Here is an 8,674-nt window from a genome sequence, read left to right as displayed (position 1 = left end):
CCCCCGAAGTCAAACATTTGTCTTTTTTCTTTAATATGCCCATTTAGTTTATATGGAATGATAGCTGGAGAAATGCCTTTTAGGGGAAAATTAATTTCCTTAATTACAGAGAACTTTTTGGATAAAAATCAGGAGGCTATTTTGTAATAAGATCTAGTTAAATACTACAGTGGAAAGCTCCTTATATTTGATCTTACACTTGGGCCCTGTGTGCGTGTCCGCATGCTCGTGCTCATGACGCCAGGCGCAGATGTGAACTACAGGCACAGTACATACTTTCTGGTTGCTTCTTTGAACGTCTTATTGCTTGACCTCTCCGACTCAAATGTTGAGTTATGTTGATTCTGTTCAGAATGTTTATCCCTCTGTCTAGGGTCGAGTCGTCTTTCAGGGAGGAACCGTCTTCCTCATCTCTGTCTCCTACAGTATTGTATATTTAATAGTCAAATGTTTATAGGTTACAAGGGTGACTGATCTGTTCATTAGGAGGAAAACAATGCCAATTTTCACATCATTAGAATGGACTTGTTAAATGATTGTTAGTATAATGAAGTTTCCATGGCAAAAGAGGCTTTGCAGATGTGAGTGTAACGGACAGTGAGATGGGGGAGGACCCTGGGTTGTCCAGGTGGGTCCAGTGTCTTCACATGTGCCTTTTGAGAAGGCAGTACGAGGGTCTGCCTCAGAGGAGGAGACCTGAGGACGAGATAGAGGCCAGAGGGCTGTGGGGGTGAGGGCGAGTGTGGGGCAGGGGCAGGGTCCGGAGGGGTGCAGGGCTGAGGCCGGGGCAGTGGTAGGAGGGGTGTGGGGCTGTGAGCCAAGCTGCATGGTGGCTTCTATGAATTGGGAGACTCCAGGCAGGAATACAAGCTACTGACCCCTTGACTTCAGCCCTGGGACTCCTGACTTCCAGGGCTGAGAGGAGGTTTGCATTTGTGGTAGTTTGTTGCAGCAGCAATAGGAAGCTAATGCATTGTATCTGTTCTTCACCTCCAAACCTTTGAAAAGTAACCCTGTTGTATTGGCCTTTTGTGTGCCCTAAATTCTAATGAGATGGTTTGTAGGAAATAATGGACACAAACGATGGCAGAACACAAAGTTGGACAGAAGCAGCGTCTTCTGTGGTTCTGTAGTTTGGGTCTGGGAAGTTAGATTTCGGTCAGAGTGTGTGGTCTTGTTCAGCGTATACCTGGAGTACTTGTTCAGAGCTCCTGGGGGAGTGGTCTTTAACACTGTTAGGATTAAAACTCCAAGCACATCAGGGCCAGAGTTCCTGAGTCAGTGTTAGGCGACCTTTGAATAAGAGTTGGCATGTAGAGTCTGCCCACTTTACTAGTATGAAGCAGCAAAATCTTTTTTTTTTTTATTTTTTGAGATGGAGTCTCGTTCTGTCACCTAGACTGGAGTACAGTGGCGAGGCCTCGGCTCACTGCAACCTCCGCCGCCTGTGCTCAAGTGAGTCTCCTGCTTCAGCCTCCAAATTGCATGATTTATTTTCCTGTTTTATATACTTAGTATGTGAAAACTCTGCAAACTTTATTAATACAAATGACATGCCAGAACTTAGGAGAATCTGGCATTTTCCCATGCAAATTAGTAGTGATGTGGAATTCCTGGGCTGATTTGGTTTTATAAGACATGGGGCAGATTCTTTGCCTTATTTCTGTGGAACTAACAATTGTTAATCACCCAGCACTCTTACCTCCCCCAACAGCTCAGGTGAGGGGGGTGTTACCCCCACTGTCGTGATGAGAGGCAGGAGACTGAGGCTTAGATGAGCAGGTGACACATTACTGTCCAGCCCCACCCACCCTGTAGTTTCCTGCCATGGCTCAGCTGTCTTCCTGCAAGAAAGGACAGACACCCTGGTGCTGGGTAGAATTCCTTGTGAACCCCTTTCCATCCTCCAGGGAGTTCTTGCTTTACAGTGGTGGCTCATGGGGAGTCCTCTGGCCCACTGAGAAAGTGACTCATGTTGTGACATTACTGTCTCTGTCCGGCTGCTGTCGATTGGGTGATTTGTAAAGAGACATTTATTGCTCACAGCTCTGGAAGCTGGAAAGTCCAAGGTCAAGGCAGTCCAAGGTCAAGGCACCTGCACATCTGGTGCCCCAGGGCCTGTGGCTCACAGACGGCAGCATCTCAACAGGTGTTGCGTGGCAGCGGTCGTCTCGTCAGAACTCACGTGGTGGAGGAGCAGGAGGGCTCCTCTAGGCCTCCCAACAAGGACACCAACCCCAGTCCTGAGAGCAGGACTTCCCAAAGGCCCCACCTCTTAATGTATCCCGTCGGAGATGGTTTCAGCATGAGGTTTTGGGGACATTCAGGCCAGAGCCATTGCTCTGCTGTGGTGTTAGGGCTGCATGGCATCATTACTGCAGCAGAGCCACAGCTTCTTATCTGCATTTGCTGCAGGAGGAAGACGCAGGTGCCTGTGCAAGTTGGGGTTCGGTGCAAGAAGTGGAGACTCTGGGAATCTTAGCAGGAGGAACTTAAGGGCTTTGAGAACTGACACCTTAGGACTGTAGTTTTCTTCAGACTGTAAAAACCTTGGTGTGTGACAATACTGAACATTGCCTGAGCCCTGTGATCCTGTAAAACAGTGATTGTTAAGACATTCCCCCTCCCCACAACTGCGCCCCCACTTTTACTGCAAGAAGCCCCTTCCCATGTGGCTTAGGCTGACTGGCGGATGACCATTTACCGAGGACAAGACCAGATACAGGCCTTCAAACCCCACTTCTCAGCCTTATAAGTGATTAGCTAAACTGCCTGTTCCCACTGATCAATCACTTCCCACCTTGAAATGGTTCTTCGTGGTGCAGTTGCGACTAGGGGGGTGGACTTGTCTTTGACTGTCGCCTTCCACAGAGGACAGTTAGGGTGGGCAGGAAAGAATTCTCTGCTACAGGTCTGCATTCCTGGCTGTTTCCAGAAGTGGGATTTCTGGTGCCCTGGAGTGTGGGAATGGATTTCTAGTGTCCCAGCTTCAGGTGGAGTTGAAATTGAGTGAGGCAACCCACCACACCCATCTGGAGCCAGGAACTAGAGCCATTTTTAAAGTGGCAGTTTCTCCATAAGATTACCCAAAAAATGCGCTCAGCACGTTTCTTTCTTTCTCATATGCATTTGGCCATCTAAAATGGGAATGGTGGTTTTTTGAAGCATGGATGTAGTTTTAAATTTTGAGTATTGTAAACCTTAATGTAGCTTCTTAAAATGTTTGCCTGAGTATCTGGAGATTTACTAAACCTTTGGAGTGGTAATAATGAGTTGATCTATATGACTTTGCTTTCTATGATGCAATGAAAGTACTCTAATTAAAACCTCTGCAGTTGGGTCAGCAGGCGATTGGCCAAAACAAATTCTGCTTTTTGGGTTTCTTTAACCAAACAAGGGAGTAGAGTGTAGGCTGAAGTGGCAAATTCATTTCAGAGCACGCCAGAGCCCTCAATGATTCAGCAGCCTTCTCAGGTGAACGTGTAACATGCCGTGAGTCTTGGCAAGCCTGGCTACTGATGTGTGCACGTGACACCACAGAGCCACACCTAGGAAGATGTGGTTTCTGTGACAAGCTTTGGAAAACCAAAGTTCAACTAAATTATCCAACTTTGTTACAGAAAAAGCTTAGACCAGATGGCCAAAGACCTGATTGTTTCATGGTTGAGACATGGTTATAAAATCGCCCTTACTTGGTGCCAATCAGTGTTGGTCCACAGTGATACTCCTCCAACCTCACTGAATAGTTTGGAGACTGATATGAGACTGTGAAAATCTCCTTAAGGTGAAAAGGGCTCTGGGGCACCTGGGAATATCTGCACACCCGTGGCCATTCCCCTGTAAGATGGAAAGGACGGCTGGGTCACGCGGGAGCATCCGCACACCCGTGGCCGTCCTCTTTAAGACGGAAAGGGCTGCTGGGGTGCCCCGCAATATCTGCACACCCGCGGCCATTGTGGCTGTCCCCCTTTCTGCTCAGTCACCTCTGTGTTCCTGCATTCAGGCTTTGGGACACTCATGAACAGCTCGTACCCTGGGCTGGTGAGGAAAGAGTGGGAGGTTGTTCTGAGGCTCTGTCACTGTCTGCCCTGTCATGAGCTGGGCAAGGCAGTGGCAGTGACCCTGGAGGAGTCTGGTCAGTGAGGGCTCCGGCAGGAAGTGCTGAGGCTTGAGGTGGCTCTGCCAGTCGTAACCAAATGTCTTCCCTCTTATTTCCATGATTCCTTCTAGTTCTGCACCTTGCACTGCAGCGTCTCTGTGTATCTATAAATACACATGAGTTACGATACAGGTGTCTCTTTCCCCTCTTTCAGGGGCTGGGCCCAGGGAGTGAATTGCAAGACCCCCTTACTGCTGGATGCCCACCAGCACGAGGCACTGCCTGCCCTGCTGACGAATGCCTACAGCGAGTCCTGGAAGCCTCCTTCTGAGCACCTGGCCTGTTGACGGTGTATACGGGAGACAACGGAGCTCCCCTTGCCCCACCCTGAGCAGAGACTGGGGAGGCGGCGGCAGCACTGCCCCCGTGGTGCATCCTTGGTGCATAGAGGAAAGTCTGTTTAGCCGGGCGAGGTGGCGGGCGCCTGTAGTCCCAGCTACTCGGGAGGCTGAGGCAGGAGAATGGCGTAAGCCCGGGAGGCGGAGCTTGCAGTGACCTGAGATCCGGCCACTGCACTCCAGCCTGGGCGACAGAGTGCGACTCTGTCTCAAGAAAAAAAAAAGAAAAAAAAAAACACAGCCCATCCTCTCAAAAGCAGGGTGACAACCACATTTATTTCTGGAATCTTAAAAAAGGGCCCGTCTCTTTGAGAGAAGAACATGGCATGTATGTGTGTACCTCCTTTGTTTTTTTTTTTTTGAGACAGTTTCCCTCTGTCACCCAGGCTGGAGTGCGGTGGTGAGATCTCAGCTCACTGCAAGCTCTGCCTCCCGGGTTCATGCAATTCTCCAGCCTCAGCCTCCCAAGTAGCTGGGACTACAGGTACCCACCACCACGCCTGGCTAATTGTTTGTATTTTTAGTAGAGAGGGGGTTTCACCGTGTTAGCCAGGATGGTCTCGGTTTCCTGATCTCGTGATCTGTCCACTTCGGCCTCCCAAAGTGCTGGGATCATAGGTGTGAGCCACCGCGCTGGGCCGTATGTGTGTACCTCTTTACAAGTCTTGCCCGATCTTTGCATTGAAAAATTATTGAAAACCTTAAGGATGTAACTGACAAGAACTTTATAGGTTTCTCCAAGTAAAAATTTGGAAAAGTTAAGTGAACCCATAATGTGTTTTATTTCTGAGTCCCACACTTGGATTTTTAAATGTGGGCAAAACATCTGTATGTTCTTCAGCCTGATTTCCGTGGAATCGTGAATGAAACGTGCTGAAGTTGCCGTGCGGATTTTGTTATGTGGCGGTGACAAGTGGGGCTGGTCATTAAACAACTGGAGGGATCCCTGTCCTTTCTGTGCTCCTGTTGGACACTAGGCACGTGCTTGGGTGTTTTCTGTGTGTGTGGACAAGATGAGGACAGAATTTCCAGATTCACACGGTGGTATCTTCTCCCTTTTCTGTTAAAACGTGTCTTCTGCTGCTTCTACATAGACCAAGTGTTTCTTTCTCTTGCCTGTCTACAGAAACGCTGTTTAACAAAAACTGCATTGTAAACATGTGAAGCTGAATTCCACATGATAAAGCAGATAGAGATGACTGAGTATACTGTTTTGTGGAAGGAAGGTTTAAAATTATTTTTAGCTTTTTCCCTGAAATAGGGAATACTTTTAACTTTTTCCCTGAGATAGGGAATAATGAAATGGGAAAATAATTAAATTTTCCCATATAATTTAGATTATATTTAATTATTAGATTATTCATGTATTGCAAGGGAAAAAGGAACTAGATCACCCCATGTACCCAAATGAAAATTTAAAGGGTATGGGCGAGTTCATTTGAACTCCTTTAATTTGTTTTTGTTTGTTTGTTTTTGACAGTCTCACTCTGTTTCTCAGGCTGGGTGCAGTAGTACAATGACAGCTCACTGCAACCCCAACCTTCTAGGCTCAAGTGATTCTCCTGCCTCAGCCTCCCCAACTGCTGGGATTTACAGGCGTTAACCACCACACACAGCTTATCACCTCTTGGAGACTAGCTATGAGTTTGGGCATTCACTGAACTATATTTTGGTTAATTCTCAAAGTTTGTCACTGTTTATCTTTAATTTGCTAAAAATCTACATGTATTGTAAAATGAGTTACATTTCCTTAGCATTCACGGATTCCCTGTTAGTGGGGCAGAGACGCAGAAGGGCAGAAGGCATTCGGACATCATCAGGTTTGCACTTGAGTGCTTTCCCTGAACACACTGGAGCTCTGGGCTCTGTGGCCCCACGGGGGTCCTCTGTCCACTGAGGGGGCCAGGTTACCTGGAAGGTCCCTCCAGCCTCTGCAATTTTGCCCTTTTCAGGTTAACATCTCATCGTTGTCCTGGACAGCACTGCCTTTCGTTCACTGACCCACGAGTGAACAGCTGGTCAGTGGCCAGTGCTGCTTCCTTCAGCTGGGAGGTGGTGATGTGATAACACTTCCGTGGAAATTGGTTCTTGGTGTATTAAGGGTTCAGTTGTATGTTTATTTTTAATCTGCACCTCTGAATTGGTCTTTTGATTGCAAAGAGATTGCTTACTGGATTTGTTTCTGAATATTTGGTGGATAACAGGAGAACCCTGCTTATCTGTGTGTTCATTTAATGTGTTTTTGCCAGGCATTTATATGGGTGTGTTAGCCCTTAGCCCACTTTCTCTGTGTGGTGGAGTCATTGAAATCATTTATGTGAAGTCTCTCTTCTATTAAGGCCAGAGGACGTGCGGTGGTGTCTCCCTAAACTAGAGGGAAATGGCATTGTTCTGCCCTCCTCCCTGGGAACGCTGGTGTTTCCAGGTCTCTGAACTTGGCTCCCACACTGGGAGAGTGGCTGTGGCTTCTGGAGCCCGTTTTGGGCGGGACTGACTCCTTCATTTGCTTTATTCCCCACCGTCTTTGCTGCTTTGTGACGCAGGGATGAGGGAGTTGGGCCCGGGGGCCTTGCCTGTGCCTGAAGGGCCCGATGCAGAAAACTCCTGGTGGGAAGGATGTTCCTTGAGGGCAGCTTTTGGAGTCTTTTCCTACTTTTAACTAAGAAGCAGCTATTCACATGGTTCTATTCTGCTGGTGTGTTTAAAAATAATTGGTGTAGAGTTGCGAAGATGTCCGAGACACCCATGATCCACTCCGGGCCAGTGCCGGGCATTGTGCTCAGATGCCTTCAGACCACATTCACATGCCAAAGATTCTTGCTTGGTTATTCTAAAACTTACGAGAATCTAAAACGCGAGCCACGGTATGGATTTTCTCTTGAGCCCCCATGACTTTGCCTTGTATTTTGGGCATGAATGACTTCATCAAGGGGAAAGAATTTGAGGAAGGAGCCTCTGAGGCTAGGAGGGGGTGGGAAGGGCCGGGGGGAAGAGGAGGGAAAAGGAGCTGTAGAGGGAGGAACCAGGCTGGGGCTGGGGCTGGGGCGTCTCCCCATGATGCTCCCCCACCCCTGGCGCGAGGCCCCAGGGACTGACTGATTTTCCCACAGGAAATGTGTATAATTGCGTGTCTGTTTTGTGGGCTGGCCATTTGGATTGAGGGAATGTCTGTGTTGTGATTCCTTATTGATTCGAAGGTTGGAAAGGTTTGTGCTCAATACAGGGTCTCTTGGTGCTATGGGAAATGTGATCGCAGCTGCCTTCTGGGTGGGGAGAGCCCTCGAGGCCATCAGTGGTGGCCGGTGTCGGCCTTCGCTTCCCTGGGTGAGCTGCCCTCAGGGTGGGAAGGGAGGTCCTCGGTGGTGGCCGCTGTTGGCCTTCGCCTCCCTGGGTGAGTGCTGCTCCATCCCCGGCTCTCCGACTCCTTGCCTGCACCTTCCTCATTGGAAGCCGTGATCCATCAACTTTGTCCACGCGTGTCCTGCAGACTAGTGCTGACTGCAGGTTCAGGAGTGGTCAGAGGAGGCCAGAGGAGGCCCTCGTGATGCGAAGCTAAACGTTTAATGATGGCGCTGCTGAGTGCATGGGCCACGTCAGCCCAAGAGTCTGAGTAAGAGGAAACCGCGGGGTGGAGGGAAGACTGGACAGATGGGTGCTTTCCTCGGCCCCTGGGAGCACGGCCATGTCCACGCTCAGACCTCCTGGTTTCTCCCATATTTCCATAAACAGCAAGGGAAGGATATGGGGCACCCAGGGACCTCAGGGGTATAAGCTGTGTCCTCGCGTGGCCCCAGCTGTGGCCAGTGACGTTATTCTCTTTAACCTCAGGCTTATTTTCTATAAAAACACAAGGGGACAGAAGTAGTTCAAGGGCCTGTAAAGACTTATGTAATTGTTAATAGGCCTACTTTTATGCTTTCTTATGTATTAAGAGCAAATCATGAAACAAACTCATTTCTGTTTGAAGAAATCTTTACTGCTCTCATTTTTGTGGCAAGCAGCATTGATTCTTTGCTTAGTGAGCGTTAGTGCCCTCCTGCCCAGTGCTGCTGCCTGGCGTGTCCTCGCACACACCTCTGTCCATTGGTCTCCGTTCACTTTTCCGCCTAGAATTGTAGGAGGGGCGCTGGGATCTTAGGGCTAGAAAGAAACCCTGAAGACCACTTTTAGGGGCGAC

Source organism: Macaca fascicularis, chromosome 18 (genome assembly GCF_037993035.2).
Source record: "Macaca fascicularis isolate 582-1 chromosome 18, T2T-MFA8v1.1".
NCBI lineage: Eukaryota > Metazoa > Chordata > Mammalia > Primates > Cercopithecidae > Macaca > Macaca fascicularis.
This window is presented reverse-complemented; position numbering follows the sequence as displayed.